The following is a 24,344-nucleotide window of genomic DNA, read 5'->3' as shown; positions in this document are numbered from 1 at the left end:
ACAGCATTATGGACATACAATTGCTGGTATTGAAAGTTAAGTTCAAATTCCAGAGACACAGAAGAGTGTGGGAGTGCAAACTTATGATGACCTTTGACACATTTAGAGCAGGAATGAATTGCTCACATGGATTTATGTCTTTTGTAAGATGGCCGCCAGACATGTCCTTGAGGGGAGATATGTATCTCTGAGGTTGGAAGCTTCAGTGATGTAAAACCGGGAAAGCATGCTTCAGCACACATAGTGCTGAAAGGGTTTAGTAGGGCATATCAGGGCTGTTTTTTACGAGCAGTCATAAAAGACGGGAGGGATTGGCTGCTCACATATCCCCACGTGTGTATAAAATGAAGACAAAGTGCCTCATTCAGTGTCTGTGGCAGGAAGTGTGGAGAACTCCAGCGTGTCTTTGCTACAGGACACTGACTGTGAGCGGGTGAACCCACAGTATTGTATGAACAAGTTATTTTTCTGTTTTTTTACTTTATGCCGGACAAGGCTGTCTTTTGTTTACTTTGCAAGTGCGGTTTATGCGGCCTGAATAAACCTGCCTTGGACATTTCTGAAGAAACTGACTCCTGTGCCTACCTCAAAAGCAGCTGAGTGAGTACCAAACCCTACACTTTTTACATCAATTAAGGAATGTGCTCCTCAAACATTGTGACCCTGGCCCAGACCTCAATCAGAGGACAATAAAACTTTCACACTCCTTAACTATGAACTCCTCCAATATTTACTGCCATGACTTATTCTCCCATCCCACATTGATAGTCTGCTTCACGTCACAAATCTTATTTACTGCATTATTCCTGTGCCCTGTTGTGTATAAATATGTGACTCTTCAGATTTTGTGTTATACTATGCCTGATGAAGAGACCTGAGTAGTCTCGAAAGCTTGCTATTTGTTACCATCTTTTCATTTAGCCATCAAAAGTTATCAAACACTGAGGACTCTCAAATTTTAATATTTTGCTGCCAAGTAAGAATGCTTTAAAAAATAGAAGTGTAAATAGTTTATTTTTATCAATTTATAAAATACAAACTGAATGAACAAGACAAAAATCTAAATCAAATCAAATTTGGTGTGACCATGCATTACTTTCAAAACAGCATCAATTCTTCTTGGTACATTTGCATACAGTTTTTGAAGGAACTTGACAGTGAGATTGTTCCAAACATCTTGAAGAACTAACCACAGATCTGTGGAAGTAAGCTTGTGCAAATACTTCTATATCTTCATGTAATGCCAGACAGACTTGATGTTGTTGAGATCAGGGTTCTGTGAGAAACATACAGTCACTTTAGAACTCCTTGTTCTGTTTTAACCATAAATGGTTATTATTCACATTGGCTGTGTGTTTCGGGCTATTGTACTTCTGCTTTATATTCATCATTTTAGTAGTATTGAAATCCATCTATCACTGAAATCTCTTATGTCCTGGAAAAAAAAATTAATTGCTGTGGGCAATCTGGTGGATTGCTGGGACACATTCTTGTAGAAATTCTTGTATGATTGTGCAATAATATGAAACATGATGGTGTTAGATCCTGTTTTACTTATCACATACAGTCAATTTATAACTATATAAAGAAAATATAAAACAGTAAATGTTTCAGTTTTCTTACTTTTTAATGCATTAGGCCTATTACAATGATAGTCTTTAATGCATTGTGTTGTCATTAAAGATGAGTAAATTGATTGAGTGGAATTGAATTATGTTCAAATATACAAAAAAATCCAAATTTTTGAGAATATTGATTTACGTAAATTAGCTTTGCATGGATTCAGCAGAATGGAGACCAGCTGGCTGCCATGGTTCTGGACCATAGACAGCTGGCAAAAGTTAAAAAAAGAAAACTCTTATACTCGCCTCACAGCTAAACTGTTCAGACCCTCCGCAGCTTGCTGCCCATCACACTGTCCTTAAGACTCCTGTTTTTTTCCCTGTTGCAAGCAGCATTTCCTTGCTTATTCACACTGGGACTTCCAGCCATGACAAGTCTTTTGAGATCACAGAATTGTCACCAGAGATTTGGCACCAGAAAGAAGAAGACCGGACAGTAGGCCGCATTACTTGTCCGCCGTTCGGTCCTCTGGACTAGTGTTGAGCCACCCCCGTAGTGTTCGAGTTCGGTTCGGTTCGTCGAACACCCATGTGTTCGCCGAACTGTTCGTCGAACTGTTCGTCGAACACCTTCGAACACCGTTAAAACCAATGGCAGGCAAACAAAAACACATAGAAACACATAGAAAACACCTTCAAAGGTGTCCAAAAGCTGACAAACTGCTCAGAAGACACAACTAACACATGGAAAAGTGACAAGTACATATAGTCATGCGAAAAGAAAAGAGGTGGAGGAGTAAAAGGAGGGGGAGACACAGATATAGGCATGTCATGCCCTTCTAAAATCCAAAAAGTGAGAAGCCGACACGTTCAGTCCGCTCCTGCCCGTGCCACCTCCGCGTCGCCGGGTTTGTGCCAGAGCAGCGGTGAACCCTGACGGCCAGACCCCCTCTCCCAATACTGGTGCCTGTCCGCTGGTGGGTCGAGCGAGCCCCCCTGTGGTGGAGGCAGCTCTAAGCTTTTTAATTTAAATTGTCTCTCTAATTTGAATGAATACACTTTAAATCCATTTACAAGGATCTATTGGAGGGCAAGTCTCATGCCAGCAGCCGCGTAATTCCAGCTCCAGTAGCGTCCACTAAAGCTGCTGCAGTTAAAAAGCTTTTATAAGGATCGAGCTCGGCTGTCCACCGCAAGGCATCCTACTGCCAGTCCCAGCCCTTATGCCTTGGGGTGCCTCCTGATGCTCTTCACTGAGTATCCCGTGGTCCCGAAGCATTTCCTTTGAAAAAATTAAGTGTCCAAACTACAGGTGGTGTAGCTTGCTTAAGAGCCGGGATAATCCGCTGACTAGCAGACACCGCTACTAGGCACAAAGTATTTCCTGGGCTAGATGCAGTTAAAAATTTGTAATGAGATACTCTCGTTGGATGCTGAGAAAGCATTCCATAGAGTCTCCTGGCACGCCATATATGATTCTCTTAAAAAGCTTGGGGTAGGGGTCTAGGGGACCCTTTTATAGCCAAAATCACGGCCCTGTATCGCAATACGTCACCTAGGCTGAAGATAAATGGAACTGTAGCACCCTGAGGGCTCGGTTGCTACAGAGGTATTGCACCTCACCCAGAGGTGTGATATCTCACTCTCAGGTAAGGATGTAGTGTGGATCAGGACCCGACACCTGCATGCATTACACCACATTGCCGTGGGGCAGGGCGACCAATATGCCCCTGAGATGGGCACGACAGTCCCTGTCCCTGGCTGGAGTGGGGGGAGGGAACACTGAGGAAGGGGAACCCTGTAGTGCAGGAGCAGGGAGGAAGCAGTTCCTGGGTGCATTGAGAAGGGAGTATAAAAGGTGGGCACCATCTTAGTTCAGTGCAGAGGAGTCTGAGCAGAAGTGGCAGGGAGCAGGGGCTCTGCATGAGCTCTGCTCTGGAGGCGGGCCTAGTAACAGAGGCCCAGGCCTGGAAGAGGGAGAAGGAAGGAAGAGGAGCGGAGAAGGCTCCAGGAACGAGGAACGAAGGGATCCCAGGGGTGCGGACGGGCGAGTCGCCACCGCACGCCCGAATCCACCTGCGTGGAGGGGTCAGGCCAAAGGGGGAGACCGGTCCCCGAAACTAGTGGAGGCAGGAAACGACCCTCAGCTAGAAACAGGAGGCTGTGACATTTTATGTGGCGCAGCCCCTCGCTACACCCGCTAGGAAGGCACCACATAGGGTCAGGGAAACTGGCGCCAAGTTTACCAAGAGGAGGCCCGAGGCAGCCGGACAGAAGGGTTGGTAAGAAAGGCCAGACAAAGGACACACAAAGGGGGTCCTGTGAAGCGCTCCAAAGTTATCTGGGAGTTGTCTGAGCCCCTCACCTGGTGAGCACAGTATGACGTGGGCAGCCGTTACCTGCAGACGTGGTCTGGATAATAAGAACTGTGAGTAAAGGCCCTGGACTGCATCACTGACTCCGTGTCGTTAGTGCTGCTGCCCTGCACCATCACCCCCATCCTCCGCATACACTGCCCTGAGGCTATACTCCTCCGGTGGGGAGTTATGCTACGCTCTGCTGCACCCACAACACCAGCCTCAGTGGTCTGCCCTGGAGCGGCGGTTCACTCTGACCGCAATCCACGGGTGGCGTAGTCGGACATTTAAACATCAAAACCACATAAATAGTTCCGCCACTGGATTGACCGCCCTGAGCCACGGAACCGGGTCGCCGCCACGGAGACTACAACCACCAGCATCCACCAAAAAGGGTCCGGCTCCGGGTGTCCCAAGGCCCAGGGGGCGCGTCAGAACATTTTCATCACCTTTCACAATCACCAATGGGACAAGGCAGGGATGTTCTCTGTCCCCTCTCTTATACATCCTAGTGACGGAGGACCTGCTCTCATCAATTCGCCATAACCCCAATATTAGGTGGATTGAGGTGGGAGGCACCGAGTACAAGTGCTCTCTATTTGCTGATGATGTCCTAGTATATATCACTCAATCACATATATCCATCCATGCTGTTATGGCTGAAATAGATCACTTTGTTACATGGTCAAATTTTAAAATCAATGCAGCGAAGTCTGAGGCCCTCGATGTCTCCCTCCCCAAATCCATATAGGATTCCATCCAGTCCAAATTTCCCTTTGCCTGGCCCTCACAGGGTATCAAATACTTAGGAATTCCTATTCATAGAGACCTCTCCCATCTATGTTATCTTAATTTTGGGCCCTTTATTGAACAACTCCATACAGACCATGGTTGGCAAGTTAGAACTGTAAGATTCACTACGTGAACCACTGGTGTTTTGTGGAAAAGCACATGTACACTGTGTTCCAAATTATTATGCAAAAAGTGTTTAGGAGTGATAAGGGAAGAATTTGTTTGTTTGTCAGTTAAACTCATTGATGGTGATGTGTGTCAGGGCTCTTTATATCACTGTAAGCAATTGCAGACACCTGTGCTAATTAGTTTGGCAGGTGTGTCCAATGAAAGACAAGACTACTTAAGAAGTCTATCTCACATTATTAAGCAGCCTACATTTTCTGCCAAAATGGGAAAGAAAAAGGATGTGTCGGCTGCTGAGAAGCAACAAATTATGGAGTGTTTAGGTCAAGGCATGACTACAATCAACATTGTGCGATGATCAGGATGAAGTGTCTTGGCAATCAAGAAGTATGTAGCTGATTCACAGTACACACGTGTGCGTGCTGATAAGGGCAAATTGAGGACTCTTTCCTACAGGCAATTACGTCAGGTTGAAAGAGCAGCGGCAAAAAAGCCTTGTCATAGCAGCAGACAAGTTTTTGAAGCTGCTGGTGCCTCCAACGTCCCCCGAACAACAAGATGCAGGGTCCTTCAGAGGTTTGCAGCTGTGCATACGCCATCCTGTCGACCTCCTCTATCCACTTCACACAAGCAGAAACGGCTCCAGTGGGCCAAACATTACATGAAGACTGATTTCAAAACTGTTTTGTTCACGGATGAGTGCCGTGCAGCACTCGATGGTCCAGATGGATGGAGTGGAGGATGGCTGGTTGATGGACACCCCACGCAAACACGGCTACAGCGCCAACAAGGAGGAGGTGGAGTAATGTTTTGGGCTGGAATCATGGGGAGAGAGATTGTCGGCCCCTTTAGGATCCCTGAAGGCGCTAAAGATGAACTCCATAATGTATGTGGATTTTCTCAAACAGCACTTCCTGCCATGGTTCAAGAAGAAGAACCGTGTATTTCACAGCAAGATCATTTTTTTGCATGATAATGCACCATCTCATGCTGCACATAAAACATCTGCATCTCTGGCTGATATGGGCATAAAAGGGGACAAACTTATGGTGTGACCCCCATGCTCCCCTGACCTCTACCCCATTCAGAACCTTTGGAGCATCATTAAAAGGAGTGTCTATGATGGCGGGAGGCAGTTCACATATAAGCAACAGCTCTGGGAGGGTATTCTGTCCTCATGCAAAACAATTGAAGCAGAAACCATCCAAAACCTGACAAATTCAATGGACGAGAGAGTTCAGAAGCTCCTTTCGAACAAGGGGTCCTATGTGAAAATGTAACATCACCTAGAATAAAGTTTTGAGTTGAAAACTGTTTGATTTCAGTTTCTAACAACCTGCTAATGCTTATAATTTCAAAAATTACCATTTTTTTGGTCTTTATTAAAATGAAAAGGTTGATCGAAAAGTTTGGGGGATCTAAGAGTGTGGCAACCTAGTAGTCATGATTACTTCGAATTCTGACAATATGAGGGTCATGCTGCAGGTAGTGTAGCAAGAAGGCACTTATGTGTCTTGCGCATCTCGGAGCCCCAAAATTATTTTCCGGGCTAGATGCAGCTAAAAATTATTATTAATTTTAAATCTGGTGAAGCTTTAGTATAGATGGCCTAATAGGATCAGTGCTGCACACTGCTACAAAGCCCAAATTATTTTCCAGTCAAGATACAGATAAACATGATTAGTAATTTTAAATCTGGTGGAGCTTATTATAGATGGCCTAATAGAATCAGTGCTGCACACTGCTACAAAGCCCAAATTATTTTCCAGCCAAGATACAGATAAACATGATTAGTAATTTGAAAGCTTAAAACGGTTGGTAGGGTGATTTTAACCAATCATCAAGCTTTTACTCTCCCCAGGATGACACAGGGGTAGAAAAGTCGTTTCGGATCCATGATTTGTTCATCTTTATGAACGTGAGTCTGTCTACATTATCAGTGGAGAGCCGCGTGCGCTTATCTGTCAGCACACCACCAGCAGCGCTGAACACACGTTCAGACAGAACGCTGGCTGCGGGGCATGACAAGATCTCCAAGGCGTAAGTGGCTAGCTCCGGCCATTTATCCAGATTGGAAGCCCAAAAAGAGCAAGGGTCCAGTGACGCAGTCATGGCTTCAATGTTTACTTGGAGATACTCCTGTACCATCGTCTCTAGGCGTTGACTATTTGTCAGACTTCTTGTCTCCTGTGGCCTTGCAAAGGATGGGCTAAAAAAGTGGTGAAATGATTCCGCGAAATTGATGTTACCAGCAGATACTGTGGTTCTGTTACGGTTTGAGTGCTGAACACTTGACGGTCCCACGGTTGGCAAGTTGGAACTGTGAGATTCACTACGTGCACCACTGGTATTTTGTGGAAAAGCACATGTAAGATTCTGCAACAGTCTCTGCTGATACTCCTGCATGCGTGCATCCCTTTCTATGGCAGGAATAATTTCTGCAAATTTACTTTTGTACCGGGGATCTAACAGTGTGGCAACCCAGTAGTCAGGATTATTTCTAATTCTCACAATTCGAGGGTCATGTTGCAGGTAGTGCAGCAAGAAGGCACTCATGTGTGTTGCGCATCCAGGAGCACCAAGTCCCTGTTGTGTTGGTGGCGAGGTAACAATCATGCTTCCTTCCTCTGTCCTCTCCCCCCAACCTCGCACAACAGAAATGTGATCAAGGTCTCCCTCATCTGATGAGTCTTCCATCAGTTCGTCCTCCACTTCTTCCTGGGCTCCTGCACCTTCCTCACTAGTTTGGCTGCTACCATGCGCCCTGGTAAAACCATCTCCCCCACCCTCACATGCCTGCCGCCTTGGTGCTGCCGACCGTCTGGACCTTGCAGATGTTAGCCCTTCCGCATACAACTCCTCCTCCTCTACTTCCTCCACCTCCTCTTGTGCCACCACCTGACTCCGAATTCTGTTTAACATGTGCTCCAGCATGTAAATCACCGGAATAGTCATGCTGATAATGGCATCGTCAGCACTAAACATCTTCGTCACCATTTCAAAACTGTGCAGAAGGGTGCATAGGTCCCTGATCTGAGACCACTCCTCCAGCGTGATTTGCCCCACATCTGGATCTCATTGGCCCACGCTATACATCAGAACGTATTGCACCAGGGCTTGTCGGTGCTGCCACAGTCACTGCAACATGTGCAGAGTTGAATTCCACCGGGTAGGCACATCGCATTTTAGCCGGTGAAGTGGCAGGCCCAACGAGTTCTGTAGAGATGTAAGTCGCTGAGCTGCGGGATGCGAACGGCGGAAGTGAGCACACAGCGACCGTGCCCTCTGCAGAAGGCCATCTAGTCTGGGATAATGGGCTAAAAATTGCTGAACAACCAGGTTCAACACGTGAGCCATACAAGGCACGTGTGTGACATTGCCCCGGCGAAGGGCCGCACCCAGGTTTGCAGCATTGTCGCACACGGCCTTCCCTGGTTTCAGGTCCAGTGGAGACAACCATTCATGAAATTGGTTCTCCAGAGCTGACCACAACTCCTCAGCTGAGTGACTCACATTTCCCGACATTTCAATGTAAAAACCACCTGATGACGTTGAGCCCTACTGCCAGCATAGTAAGGAGGTGTGCAGGATCCCTTCTGCGCAGTTAGAAAGCTTGTGGCATGACCAGGCTTTGGGTGCAGGTGGAAGACCGAGAGGAGGTTGAGGAGGCAGAAGCAGTGGAGGAACTTTAACATAAAGTGGATTGACGCACAACTCGTGGGGACGGCAAGACTTGGACAGCAGCCCCTTGTCCTGCTGTCACCATAGTTACCCAGTGCCCAGTTAGCGACATGTAACGCCCCTGTCCATGCCTACTCGTCCAAGTGTCTGTGGTGAAATGCACCCTGTCACACACAGAGTTTCTCAAAGAAGCGGTGATGTTGTGTGCGACATGCTGGTGGAGCGCAGGCACACCTTTCTTTGAGAAGTAGTGCCGACTGGGCATCTGGTACTGAGGCACTGCGACGGACATAAGGTCTCGAAAATCCTCTGTGTCCACCAGGCGGAAAGGCAGCATTTCTGTAGCCAAGAGCTTGCAGATGGTGAAATTCAACCTCTTAGCTTTCTCATGGCTAGGAGGAAATGGTCTTTTACTTGTCCACATCTGAGGGACCGAGGGCTGGCTATTGTGCTTAGACGGGGTTGATAAGGGTGTCCCCGGCAAACTGATGGTCTGTGAGGAAGATGCAGGTGGACATGTTATTTTGCCTTGATCCAAAGGTGGTGCTATCGATGTCGGACAGAGCTCAACACCAGCTGGTGTTACCACCTCCAAAGAAAATGATGACCTGCCAATCACGCTGGCTGTTGCGGGTAAAGAGGTGGCAGGTCTGCGCCCCAAAACAGGTGTGACTGCTGTCCCCCCAGTCACAGAGGATGAAGAGGCCGCGGATGCACAAGATATGGCAGACGGTGGTTGGCCCGGCCGGCTAGGCCGCATTGTAGCACACTGAGCTTCCCACTGCAACTTATGCTTCATGTCCATGTGCCGGTTCATGCATGAAGTACTCAAACTATGTATTTTTTGGCCTCTACTTAGCTTTTGCTGACAAATGTTACAGATAACACGAGTTGGGTCATCTTTATCGATCTGAAAAAATGCCCAAGCTATGCAAGGCTTAGCACCCATGCGACCTGAAGAGCCACCACGACTAGAGATGAGCGTTGTTCTACTCGAACTGTTCGCCAATCTCAAATTCGAGCTGTTTTGGGCGGTGTTCAAGCCGGTCGGCGAACACGAACAATTTGAGAAAAATTCGGCTATTCGAGGTTATGTTCGATAACTGTTCGTGCACCAAAATCATAACTGGATTTTTTCTCAGTAATGATGAAAATTAATGTTAATACGCAGTTTGAGTGTACAGCGGGGCGGGGGGAGGGGCAGGGGATGGATCTCTGCAGGAACAATGAAGATCTCCATTTTTTTTTCTCTTTCCCGCATTTGCAGTGGGGAGGTGCAATCTGTCAGCCTATCAGCAGCGCACACACGGAGCGAAGTGCTTTTTTTCACACAAGCAAGGGCATGTGTGATTGGCAGTGTATGTCACATGTCCTTGCCCTATAAGACCAAGCCATTTTCCCCGTCGCCACCATTTTCTCACTGCTGCAGCTGCGTGTTAGATGGCACCGCTGTTGCTGTGTGCGCTATACCTTGTTAATTTCAAGCCAATTTTCGCACAAATATACAGATAGCTTGGGAGTAGGGAATAGTTGTGATTACAGTCCTTTTAAGGACTAGGTTACAGCATTTCCTACGACTTTTATCAGGCAGGTCTGTGCTCTTAAATAGATAGATTGTGGGAGTAAAGACTAATTGTAATTGGAGTCCTTTTCAGGACTAGGTTACATCAGTTCCTATCAGTTTTTGCCAGGCAGGTCTGTGCCAGTGCTGTGCAAGTTTTTTTCACAGCATTTGGCTGAATCTAGCAAAGCTAATCCTTTTTGGCCTATTGCAGAGTGTGTTAGTCAGTGGAGTAGCCTATCTGTGTTGCAAGATATACCACCTGTGTATAGAATACCAATTTTTTTACTGCACCTAGTGAAGTAAAATCTTTTGGGCATAGCATCATTCTATTAGTCCATCTATACTGACCTCCATCAGGTTGCAAACTGAATATAATTTTTTTCTGCATCTAGCTCTGAAAAAATATTTGGGCTTCTAGCAGTGTGTGGGACTTGGTCTATTAGTCCATCTATACTGACCTCCATCAGGTTGCAAATTAAAAATAATTTTTTTCTTCATTTAGCTCTGAAAAAATATTTGGGCTTCTAGCAGTGTGTGGGACTTGTTCTATTAGTCCTTCTATACTGACCTCCAGCAGGTTGCAAATTGAATATAATTTTTTTCTGCATCTAGCTCTGAAAAAATACTTGGGCTTCTAGCGGTGTGTGGGACTTGGTCTATTAGTCCATCTATACTGACCTCCATCAGGTTGCAAATGAAAAATAATTTTTTTCTGCATCTAGCTCTGAAAAAATATTTGGGCTTCTAGCAGTGTGTGGGACTTGGTCTATTAGTCCATCTATACTGACCTCCATCAGGTTGCAAATTAAAAATAATTTTTTTCTTCATTTAGCTCTGAAAAAATATTTGGGCTTCTAGCAGTGTGTGGGACTTGTTCTATTAGTCCTTCTATACTGACGTCCAGCAGGTTGCAAATTGAATATAATTTTTTTCTGCATCTAGCTCTGAAAAAATATTTGGGCTTCTAGCGGTGTGTGGGACTTGGTCTATTAGTCCATCTATACTGACCTCCATCAGGTTGCAAATTGAATAAAAAAAATTTCTGCATCTAGCTCTGAAAAAATATTTGGGCTTCTAGCGGTGTGTGGGACTTGGTCTATTAGTCCATCTATACTGACCTCCATCAGGTTGCAAATTAAAAATAATTTTTTTCTGCATCTAACCCAGCCAATAGTTTTGGCCTAATACCACAGTTTGGCCACTCAGCTCTGCTCGGTTACCATCCATTGTTTTTTTGTGCAAACAACTCCAGAGTTGTGAATTAGTTAACCACCAAAATGAGTGGAAAAAGGCCTGCTGCTGGTGGAAAGGGGAATAGGCGTGTTGGGAAGGGGAAAAAAGGTTGTGTCCGTGTGGTAGGTGCAGAAGAAAGACCATCTTCCAGCCAAACTAAAATGTCTACTTCTTTTAGCGGACAATGTGATAAGATCCCTTTCTTACGGCCACGCCAATCGCTACAAATTCCAGATGAGGCACAAAAACAGCAGGTGCTTCAACGGATATCAAGTGCTCCTTTAAGTGGGCTCTCCTCCACATCAACTTCAACATCACAAATACTCCAGTCCTCAAAGGTGTCACCCAAATCGCACTTGCTTCCTCACAGCTCCCAAATCTCCAGCTGCCCGTCTGAGTATGAGGTAGAACAGATGGTTGAGTCTGCAGAGCTGTTTACTCATACTATAGCCTGGGAATCAAAGGTCGACTCCAGCGCTTCTGTGAATCCAGACGAGGAAATGATCTGCACTGATGCCCAGAATCTTTATGAGTCGGATCCAGGACCAGACGCAGAAGGTTCTGACCATAATGTAGACCCTCATTCCCAAACTGTAACTCCTGTTGGTGGAGACAATGAGGAAGACGATGATAAGACTCAAATACCTGATTGGAGCGACAACTTTAGTTTTTTGTCAGGGCAGGAACAGGTTGGCTCTGAGGACGACGGGTGTGATAACGCACAGGGTGATGATGATGAGGTCGGAGATCCCACTTACTGTCAACCCACAGTCAGCCAAGAGGTGAGGTCAGCAGAGGAGGTGGAGGAAGATGCTAGTGACGACGAGGTCAGGTTGCGCCTTCCTGGACAGAGACGTAGTACTGGAAGCACGTCAACAACTGCATCCTCAAACACAACTCTGCCTCTCACCACAAGTCGTGGTGGCTCTTCAGGTCGCATGGGTGCTAAGCCTTGCATAGCCTGGGCATTTTTTCAGATCGATAAAGATGACCCAACTCGTGTTATCTGTAACATTTGTCAGCAAAAGCTAAGTAGAGGCCAAAAAATACATAGTTTGAGTACTTCATGCATGAACCGGCACAAGGACATGAAGCATAAGTTGCAGTGGGAAGCTCAGTGTGCTACAATGCGGTCTAGCCGGCCGGGCCAACCACCGTCTGCCATATCTTGTGCATCCGCGGCCTCTTCATCCTCTGTGACTGGGGGGACAGCAGTCACACCTGTTTTGGGGCGCAGACCTGCCAGCTCTTTACCCGCAACAGCCAGCGTGATTGGCAGGTCATCATTTTCTTTGGAGGTGGTAACACCAGCTGGTCTTGAGCGCTGTCCGACATCGATAGCACCACCTTTGGATCAAGGCAACCTAACATGTCCGCCTGCATCCTCCTCACAGACCGGCAGTTTGCCGGGGACACCCTTATCAACCCCGTCTAAGCACAATAGCCAGCCCTCGGTCCCTCAGATGTGGACAAGTAAAAGACCATTTCCTCCTAGCCATGAGAAAGCTAAGAGGTTGAATTTCACCATCTGCAAGCTCTTGGCTACAGAAATGCTGCCTTTCCGCCTGGTGGACACAGAGGATTTTCGAGACCTTATGTCCGTCGCAGTGCCCCAGTACCAGATGCCCAGTCGGCAATACTTCTCAAAGAAAGGTGTGCCTGCGCTCCACCAGCATGTCGCACACAACATCACCGCTTCTTTGAGAAACTCTGTGTGTGACAGGGTGCATTTCACCACAGACACTTGGACGAGTAGGCATGGACAGGGGCGTTACATGTCGCTGACTGGGCACTGGGTAACTATGGTGACAGCAGGACAAGGGGCTGCTGTCCAAGTCTTGCCGTCCCCACGAGTTGTGCGTCAATCCTCTTTATGTCATTTTTCCTCCACTGCTTCTGCCTCCTCAACCTCCTCTCGGTCTTCCACCTGCACCCAAAGCCTGTCTGGTCATGCCACAAGCTTTCTAACTGCGCAGAAGGGATCCTGCACACCTCCTTACTATGCTGGCAGTAGGGCTCAACGTCATCAGGCGGTTTTTACATTGAAATGTCTGGGAAATGTGAGTCACACAGCTGAGGAGTTGTGGTCAGCTCTGGAGAACCAATTTTATGAATGGTTGTCTCCACTGGACCTGAAACCAGGGAAGGCCGTGTGCGACAATGCTGCAAACCTGGGTGCGGCCCTTCGCCGGGGCAATGTCACACACGTGCCTTGTATGGCTCACGTGTTGAACCTGGTTGTCCAGCAATTTTTAGCCCACTATCCCAGACTAGATGGCCTTCTGCAGAGGGCACGGTCGCTGTGTGCTCACTTCCGCCGTTCGCATCCCGCAGCTCAGCGACTTACATCTCTACAGAACTCGTTGGGCCTGCCACTTCACCTGCTAAAATGCGATGTGCCTACCCGGTGGAATTCAACTCTGCACATGTTGCAGCGACTGTGGCAGCACCGACAAGCCCTGGTGCAATACGTTCTGACGTATAGCCTGGGCCAACGAGATTCAGAGGTGGGGCAAATCACGCTGGAGGAGTGGTCTCAGATCAGGGACCTATGCACCCTTCTGCACAGTTTTTAAATGGCGACGAAGATGTTTAGTGCTGACGATGCCATTATCAGCATGACTATTCCGGTGATTTACATGCTGGAGCACATGTTAAACAGAATTCGGAGTCAGGTGGTGGCACAAGAGGAGGTGGAGGAAGTAGAGGAGGAGGAGTTGTATGCGGAAGGGCTAACATCTGCAAGGTCCAGATGGTCGGCAGCACCAGGGCGGCAGGCATGTGAGGGTGGGGGAGATGATTTTACCAGGGCGCATGGTAGCAGCCAAACTAGTGAGGAAGGTGCAGGAGCCCAGGAAGAAGTGGAGGACGAACTGATGGAAGACTCATCAGATGAGGGAGACCTTGATCACATTTCTGTTGTGCGAGGTTGGGGGGAGAGGACAGAGGAAGGAAGCATGATTGTTACCTCGCCACCAACACAACAGGGACTTGGTGCTCCTGGATGCGCAACACACATGAGTGCCTTCTTGCTGCACTACCTGCAACATGACCCTCGAATTGTGAGAATTAGAAATAATCCTGACTACTGGGTTGCCACACTGTTAGATCCCCGGTACAAAAGTAAATTTGCAGAAATTATTCCTGCCATAGAAAGGGATGCACGCATGCAGGAGTATCAGCAGAGACTGTTGCAGAATCTTACATGTGCTTTTCCACAAAATACCAGTGGTGCACGTAGTGAATCTCACAGTTCCAACTTGCCAACCGTGGGACCGTCAAGTGTTCAGCACTCAAACCGTAACAGAACCACAGTATCTGCTGGTAACATCAATTTTGCGGAATCATTTCACCACTTTTTTAGCCCATCCTTTGCAAGGCCACAGGAGACAAGAAGTCTGACACATAGTCAACGCCTAGAGACGATGGTACAGGAGTATCTCCAAGTAAACATTGAAGCCACGACTGTGTCACTGGACCCTTGCTCTTTTTGGGCTTCCAATCTGGATAAATGGCCGGAGCTAGACACTTACGCCTTGGAGATCTTGTCATGCCCCGCAGCCAGCGTTCTGTCTGAACGTGTGTTCAGCGCTGCTGGTGGTGTGCTGACAGATAAGCGCACGCGGCTCTCCACTGATAATGTAGACAGACTCACGTTCATAAAGATGAACAAATCATGGATCCGAAACAACTTTTCTACCCCTGTGTCATCCTGGGGAGAGTAAAAGCTTGATGATTGTTTAAAATCACCCTACCAACCGTTTTAAGCTTTCAAATTACTAATCATGTTTATCTGTATCTTGACTGGAAAATAATTTGGGCTTTGTAGCAGTGTGCAGCACTGATCCTATTAGGCCATCTATAATAAGCTTCACCAGATTTAAAATTAAAAATAATTTTTAGCTGCATCTAGCCCGGAAAATTATTTTGGGGCTCCGAGATGCGCAAGACACATAAGTGCCTTCTTGCTGCACTACCTGCAGCATGACCCTCATATTGTCAGAATTCGAAGTAATCATGACTACTGGGTTGCCACACTCTTAGATCCCCCAAACTTTTCGATCAACCTTTTCATTTTAATAAAGACCAAAAAAATGGTCATTTTTGAAATTATAAGCATTAGCAGGTTGTTAGAAACTGAAATCAAACAGTTTTCAACTCAAAACTTTATTCTAGGTGATGTTACATTTTCACATAGGACCCCTTGTTCGAAAGGAGCTTCTGAACTCTCTCGTCCATTGAATTTGTCAGGTTTTGGATGGTTTCTGCTTCAATTGTTTTGCATGAGGACAGAATACCCTCCCAGAGCTGTTGCTTAGATGTGAACTGCCTCCCGCCATCATAGACACTCCTTTTAATGATGCTCCAAAGGTTCTGAATGGGGTAGAGGTCAGGGGAGCATGGGGGTCACACCATAAGTTTGTCCCCTTTTATGCCCATATCAGCCAGAGATGCAGATGTTTTATGTGCAGCATGAGATGGTGCATTATCATGCAGAAAAATGATCTTGCTGTGAAATACACGGTTCTTCTTCTTGAACCATGGCAGGAAGTGCTGTTTGAGAAAATCCACATACATTATGGAGTTCATCTTTAGCGCCTTCAGGGATCCTAAAGGGGCCGACAATCTCTCTCCCCATGATTCCAGCCCAAAACATTACTCCACCTCCTCCTTGTTGGCGCTGTAGCCGTGTTTGCGTGGGGTGTCCATCAACCAGCCATCCTCCACTCCATTCATCTGGACCATCGAGCGCTGCACGGCACTCATCCGTGAACAAAACAGTTTTGAAATCAGTCTTCATGTAATGTTTGGCCCACTGGAGCCGTTTCTGCTTGTGTGAAGTGGATAGAGGAGGTCGACAGGATGGCGTATGCACAGCTGCAAACCTCTGAAGGACCCTGCATCTTGTTGTTCGGGGGACGTTGGAGGCACAAGCAGCTTCAAAAACTTGTCTGCTGCTATGACAAGGCTTTTTTGCCGCTGCTCTTTCAACCTGACGTAATTGCCTGTAGGAAAGAGTCCTCATTTTGCCCTTATCAGCACGCACACGTGTGTACTGTGAATCAGCTACATACTTCTTGATTGCCAAGACACTTCATCCTGATCATCGCACAATGTTGATTGTAGTCATGCCTTGACCTAAACACTCCACAATTTGTTGCTTCTCAGCAGCCGACACATCCTTTTTCTTTCCCATTTTGGCAGAAAATGTAGGCTGCTTAATAATGTGAGAGAGCCTTCTTAAGTAGTCTTGCCTTTCATTGGACACACCTGCCAAACTAATTAGCACAGGTGTCTGCAATTGCTTACAGTGATATAAATAGCCCTGACACACATCACCATCAATGAGTTTAACTGACAAACAAACAAATTCTTCCCTTATCACTCCTAAACACTTTTTGCATAATAATTTGGAACGCGGTGTACATGTGCTTTTCCACAAAACACCAGTGGTTCACGTAGTGAATCTTACAGTTCTAACTTGCCAACCGTGGTCTGTATGGAATTGTTCAATAAAGGGCCCAAAATTAAGATAACATAGATGGGAGAGGTCTCTATGAATAGGAATTCCTAAGTATTTGATACCCTGTGAGGGCCAGGCAAAGGGAAAGTTGGACTGGATGGAATCCTATATGGATTTAGGGAGGGAGACATCGAGGGCCTCAGACTTCGCTGCATTGATTTTAAAATTTTACCATGTAACAAAGTGATCTATTTCAGCCATAACAGCAGGGATGGATATATATGATTGAGTGATATATACTAGGACATCATCAGCAAATAGAGAGCACTTGTACTCGGTGCCTCCCACCTCAATCCACCTAATATTGGGGTTATGGCGAATTGATGAGAGCAGGTGCTCCGTCACTAGGATGTATAAGAGAGGGGACAGAGGACATCCCTGCCTTGTCCCATTGGTGATTGTGAAAGGTGATGAAAATGTTCTGACGTACCCCCTGGGCCTTGGGACACCCGGAGCCGGACCCTTTTTGGTGGATGCTGGTGGTTGTAGTCTTCGTGGCGGCGATCCGGTTCCGTGGCTCAGGGCGGTCAAACCAGTGGCGGAACTATTTATGTGGTTTTGATGTTTAAATGTCCGACTACGCCACCCGTGGATTGCGGTCAGAGTGAACCGCCGCTACAGGGCAGACCGCTAAGGCTGGTGTTGTGGGTGCAGCAGAGCGTAGCATAACTCCCCACGGGAGGAGTATAGCCTCAGGGCAGTGTATGCGGAGGATGGGGGTGATGGTGCAGGGCAGCAGCAGTAACGAGACGGAGTCAGTGATGCAGTTCAGGGCCTTTACTCACAGTTCTTATTATCCAGACCACGTCTGCAGGTAACGGCTGCCCACGTCGTACTGTGCTCACCAGGTGAGGGGCTCAGACAACTCCCAGATAACTTTGGAGCGCTTCACAGGACCCCCTTTGTGTGTCCTTTGTCTGGCCTTTCTTACCAACACTTCTGTCCGGCTGCCTCGGGCCTCCTCTTGGTAAACTTGGCGCCAGTTTCCCTGACCCTATGTGGTGCCTTCCTAGCGGGTGGAGCAAGGGGCTGCGCCACATAAAATGTCAGAGCCTCCGGTTTCTAGCTGAGGGTCATTTCCTGCCTCCACTAGTTCGGGGACCGGTCTCCCCCTTTGGCCTGACCCCTCCACGCAGGTGGATTCGGGCGTGCGGTGGCGACTCGCCCGTCCGCACCCCTGGGATCCCTTCATTCCTCGTTCCTGGAGCCTTCTCCGCTCCTCTTCCTTCCTTCTCCCTCTTGCAGGCCTGGGCCTCTGTTACTAGGCCCGCCTCCGGAGCAGAGCTCATGCAGAGCCCCTGCTCCCTGCCACTTCTGCTCAGACTTCTCTGCACTGAACTAAGATGGTGCCCACCTTTTATACTCCCTTCTCAATGCACCCAGGAACTGCTTCCTCCCTGCTCCTGCACTGCAGGGTTCCCCTTCCTCAGTGTTCCCTCCCCCCACTCCAGCCAGTTACAGGGACTGTCGTGCCCATCTCAGGGGCATATTGGTCGCCCTGCCCCACGGCAATGTGGTGTAATGCATGCAGGTGTCGGGTACTGATCCACACTCCATCCTTATCTGAGAGTGAGATATCACACCTCTGGGTGAGGTGCAATACGTCTGTAGCAACCGAGCCCTCGGAGCTACAGTTCCATTTATCTTCAGCCTAGGTGACGTATTGTGATACAGGGCCGTGATTTTGGCTATAAAAGGGTCCCCTAGACCCCTACCCCAAGCTTATTAAGAGAATCATATATGGCGTGCCAGGAGACTCTATGGAATGCTTTCTCAGCATCCAACGAGAGTATCTACTTACAAATTTTTAACTGCATCTAGCCCAGGAAATACTTTGTGCCTAGTAGCAGTGTCTGCTAGTCAGCGGATTATCCCGGCTGTTAAGCAAGCTACACCACCTGTAGTTGGACACTTAATTTTTTCAAAGGAAATGCTTCGGGACCACGGGATACTTAGTGAAGAGCATCAGGAGGCACCCCAAGGCATAGGGGCTGGGACTGGCACTAGGATGCCTTGCGGTGGACAGCCGAGCTCGATCCTTATAAAAGCTTTTTAACTGCAGCAGCTTTAGTGGACGCTACTGGAGCTGGAATTACGCGGCTGCTGGCATGAGACTTGCCCTCCAATAGATCCTTGTAAATGGATTTAAAGTGTATTCATTCAAATTAGAGGGACAATTTAAATTAAAAAGCTTAGAGCTGCCTCCACCACAGGGGGGCTCTCTCGACCCACCAGCGGACAGGCACCAGTATTGGGAGAGGGGGGCTGGCCGTCAGGGTTCACCGCGGCTCTGGCACAAACCCGGCGACACGGAGGTGGCACGGGCAGGAGCGGACTGGCCGTCTCGGCTTCTCACTTTTTGGATTTTAGAAGGGCATGACATGCCTATATCTGTGTCTCCCCCTCCTTTTACTCCTCCACCTCTTTTCTTTTCGCATGACTATATGTACTTGTCACTTTTCCATGTGTTAGTTGTGTCTTCTGAGCAGTTTGTCAGCTTTTGGACACCTTTGAAGGTGTTTTCTATGTGTTTCTATGTGTTTTTGTTTGCCTGCCATTGGTTTTAACGGTGTTCGAAGGTGTTCGACGAACAGTTCGACGAACAGTTCGGCGAACACACGGGTGTTCGACGAACCGAACCGAACTCGAACACTACGGGGGTGGCTCAACACTAACCACGACTTGTGGTGAGAGGCAGAGTTGTGTTTGAGGATGCAGTTGTTGACGTGCTTCCAGTACTACGTCTCTGTCCAGGAAGGCGCAACCTGACCTCGTCGTCACTAGCATCTTCCTCCACCTCCTCTGCTGACCTCATCTCTTGGCTGACTGTGGGTTGACAGTAAGTGGGATCTCCAACCTCATCATCATCACCCTGTGCGTTATCACACCCGTCGTCCTCAGAGCCAACCTGTTCCTGCCCTGACAAAAAACTAAAGTTGTCGCTCCAATCAGGTATTTGAGTCTTATCATCGTCTTCCTCATTGTCTCCACCAACAGGAGTTACAGTTTGGGAATGAGGGTCTACATTATGGTCAGAGCCTTCTGCGTCTGGTCCTGGATTCGACTCATAAAGATTCTGGGCATCAGTGCAGATCATTTCCTCGTCTGGATTCACAGAAGCGCTGGAGTCGACCTCTGATTCCCAGGCTATAGTATGAGTAAACAGCTCTGCAGACTCAACCATCTGTTCTACCTCATACTCAGACGGGCAGCTGGAGATTTGGGAGCTGTGAGGAAGCAAGTGCGATTGGGGTGACACCTTTGAGGACTGGAGTATTTGTGATGTTGAAGTTGATGTGGAGGAGAGCCCACTTAAAGGAGCACTTGATATCCGTTGAAGCACCTGCTGTTTTTGTGCCTCATCTGGAATTTGTAGCGATTGGCGTGGCCGTAAGAAAGGGATCTTATCACATTGTCCGCTAAACGAAGTAGACATTTTAGTTTGGCTGGAAGATGGTCTTTCGTCTGCAGATGTTACTGTTGCTTTAACACCTACCCCACGGACACAACCTTTTTTCCCCTTCCCAACACGCCTATTCCCCTTTCCACCAGCAGCAGGCCTTTTTCCACTCATTTTGGTGGTTAACTAATTCACAACTCTAGAGTTGTTTGCACAAAAAAACAATGGATGGGTACCGAGCAGAGCTGAGTGGCCAAACTGTGGTATTAGGACAAAACTATTGGCTGGGTTAGATGCAGAAAAAAATTATATTCAATTCGCAACCTGATGGAGGTCAGTATATATGGACTAATAGAACAAGTCCCACACACAGCTAGAAGCCCAAATATTTTTTCAGAGGTAGATGCAGAAAAATTTTTTATTCAGTTTGCAACCTGATGGAGGTCTGTATAGATGGATTAATAGAACAAGTCCCACACACAGCTACAAGCCCAATATTTTTTCAGAGGTAGATGCAGAAAAAAAATATATTCAGTTTGCAACCTGATGGAGGTCAGTATAGATGGACTAATAGATAAAGTCCCACACACTGCTAGAAGGCCAAATATTTTTTCAGAGCTAGATGCAGACAAAAAATTATTTTGAATTTGCAACCTGATGGAGGTCAGTATAGGTGGACTAATAGAACAAGTCCCACACACTGCTAGAAGGCCAAATATTTTTTCAGAGCTAGATGCAGAAAAAAATTATATTCAGTTTGCAACCTGATGGAGGTCTGTATAGATGGATTAATAGAACAAGTCCCACACACAGCAAGAAGCCCAAATATTTTTTCAGAGGTAGATGCAGATAAAAATTATTTTTAATTTGCAACCTGATGGAGGTCAGTATAGATGGACTAATAGAGAAAGTCCCACACACTGCTAGAAGGCCAAATATTTTTTCAGAGCTAGATGCAGATAAAAATTATTTTTAATTTGCAACCTGATGGAGGTCAGTATAGATGGACTAATAGAGAAAGTCCCACACACTGCTGGAAGGCCAAATATTTTTTCAGAGCTAGATGCAGATAAAATTATATTCAATTTGCAACCTGATGGAGGTCAGTATAGATGGACTAATAGAACAAGTCCCACACACAGCTAGAAGCCCAAATATTTTTTCAGAGGTACTGTAGATGCAGATAAAAATTATTTTTAATTTGCAACCTGATGGAGGTCAGTATAGATGGACTAATACAACAAGTCCCACACACAGCTAGAAGCCCAATATTTTTTCAGAGGTAGATGCAGAAAAAAATATATTCAGTTTGCAACCTGATGGAGGTCAGTATAGATGGAGTAATAGAACAAGTCCCACACACAGCAAGAAGCCCAAATATTTTTTCAGAGGTAGATGCAGATAAAAATTATTTTTAATTTGTAACCTGATGGAGGTCAGTATAGATGGACTAATAGAGAAAGTCCCACACACTGCTAGAAGGCCAAATATTTTTTCAGAGCTAGATGCAGATAAAAATTATATTCAGTTTGCAACCTGATGGAGGTCAGTATAGATGGACTAATAGAGAAAGTCCCACACACTGCTAGAAGGCCAAATATTTTTTCAGAGCTAGATGCAGATAAAAATTATATTCAATTTGCAACCTGATGGAGGTCAGTATAGATGGACTAATAGAACAAGTCCCACACACAGCTAGAAGCCCAAATATTTTTTCAGAGGTACTGTAGATGCAGATAAAAATTATTTTTAATTTGCAACCTGATGGAGGTCAGTATAGATGGACTAATAGAGAAAGTCCCACACACTGCTAGAAGGCCAAATATTTTTTCAGAGCTAGATGCAGAAAAAAATTATATTCAGTTTGCAACCTGATGGAGGTCAGTATAGATGGACTAATAGAGAAAGTCCCACACACTGCTAGAAGGCCACATATTTTTTCAGAGGTAGATGCAGAAAAAAATATATTCAGTTTGCAACCTGATGGAGGTCTGTATAGATGGATTAATAGAACAAGTCCGACACACAGCTAGAAGCCCAATATTTTTTCAGAGGTAGATGCAGAAAAAAATATATTCAGTTTGCAACCTGATGGAGGTCTGTATAGATGGATTAATAGAACAAGTCCCACACACAGCTAGAAGCCCAATATTTTTTCAGAGGTAGATGCAGAACAAAATATATTCAGTTTGCAACCTGATGGAGGTCCGTATAGATGGACTAAAACAACAAGTCCCACACACAGCTAGAAGCCCAATATTTTTTCAGAGCTAGATGCAGAAAAAAATTATATTCAATTTGCAACCTGATGGAGGTCAGTATAGATGGACTAATAGAATGATGCTATGCCCAAAAGATTTTACTTCACTAGGTGCAGTAAAAAAATTGGTATTCTATACACAGGTGGTATATCTTGCAACACAGATAGGCTACTCCACTGACTAACACACTCTGCAATAGGCCAAAAAGGATTAGCTTTGCTAGATTCAGCCAAATGCTGTGAAAAAAACTTGCACAGCACTGGCACAGACCTGCCTGGCAAAAACTGATAGGAACTGATGTAACCTAGTCCTGAAAAGGACTCCAATTACAATTAGTCTTTACTCCCACAATCTATCTATTTAAGAGCACAGACCTGCCTGATAAAAGTCGTAGGAAATGCTGTAACCTAGTCCTTAAAAGGACTGCAATCACAACTATTCCCTACTCCCAAGCTATCTGTATATTTGTGCGAAAATTGGCTTGAAATTAACAAGGTATAGCGCACACAGCAACAGCGGTGCCGTCTAACACGCAGCTGCAGCAGTGAGAAAATGGTGGCGACGGGGAAAATGGCTTGGTCTTATAGGGCAAGGACATGTGACATACACTGCCAATGACACATGCCCTTGCTTGTGTGAAAAAAAGCACTTCGCTCCGTGTGTGCGCTGCTGATAGGCTGACAGATTGCACCTCCCCACTGTAAATGCGGGAAAGAGAAAAAAAAAATGGAGATCTTCATTGTTCCTGCAGAGATCCATCCCCTGCCCCTCCCCCCACCCCGCTGTACACTCAAACTCCGTATTAACATTAATTTTCATCATTACTGAGAAAAAATCCAGTTATGATTTTGGTGCACGAACAGTTATCGAACATAACCTCGAACAGCCGAATTTTTCTCAAATTGTTCGTGTTCGCCGAACGGCTCGAACACCGCCCAAAACAGCTCGAATTTGAGATTGGCGAACAGTTCGAGTAGAACAACGCTCATCTCTACTCTGGACCTCATCTTTCCTCCATCATAGAGCTGAGATCTATAATTCAATGCACAAAAAGATTTGAGAAGTTACAGAACATGTATAAAAACATTACTGCAAACGACTGCAAAAGTGAAAAAAAAATTTAAGTACTTTTCTACATAATAAAATAAAAACAAATAATAATGTGTTAGATGATCCAGAACATTCATTGTGGCATAACATAATAGATATAATAGATAGAATAATATTTATATTATGTCTATGTGCACACGATGCATATTTGGTGCATTTTTTGTGCATTTTTTTCCGTGTGGAAATGCAGCAGAAACGCATTGCACATCACGACTTCCTATGACATTTTGCAAGTTCTGTGCACATGGTCAGGATTTTTTCTGCGTGGATTTTAGGTGCGGAAAAAACGCAGCATGACCATTTCTCGTGCGTTTCCGCATACAGATTTGCCTATACAATGCATTGGAAAGTCCGCAAGTAAAAACGCTTAAAAAACGCTTCAAAAATGCGTGTAGAATCCACATGCGTTTTTTCTGCCAAGGACATACAGAAATGCTCAAGAAAATTTCTGCTTCATTTCTGCATCGTGGGCACACAGCCTAAATATATTACACTTCTACTTATTTCAAATGTAGGGGTTGATTTACCATTTATTTTTTTCATTAAGTCGGTTTTCTTTTTTTGTCTTGTTGCACTCATTGATGTTTTTTGTGCCTTATTTCTTCAATATCTTGCATGTGGTTCGAGAATTTTTCCACAAAAGTACTCTTTATTTTTGTATTTGTTTTTATCTTTTTTTGTGACTTTGTGGAGACAAAAACGCATGTTCCTTTAAAATGTTACAAAATTTAGGC

Source organism: Phyllobates terribilis, unplaced genomic scaffold (genome assembly GCF_046119375.1).
Source record: "Phyllobates terribilis strain yellow unplaced genomic scaffold, ASM4611937v1 Scaffold_1__5_contigs__length_1240528914, whole genome shotgun sequence".
Classification (NCBI taxonomy): domain Eukaryota; kingdom Metazoa; phylum Chordata; class Amphibia; order Anura; family Dendrobatidae; genus Phyllobates; species Phyllobates terribilis.
Note: the sequence above shows the minus strand (reverse complement) of the source record.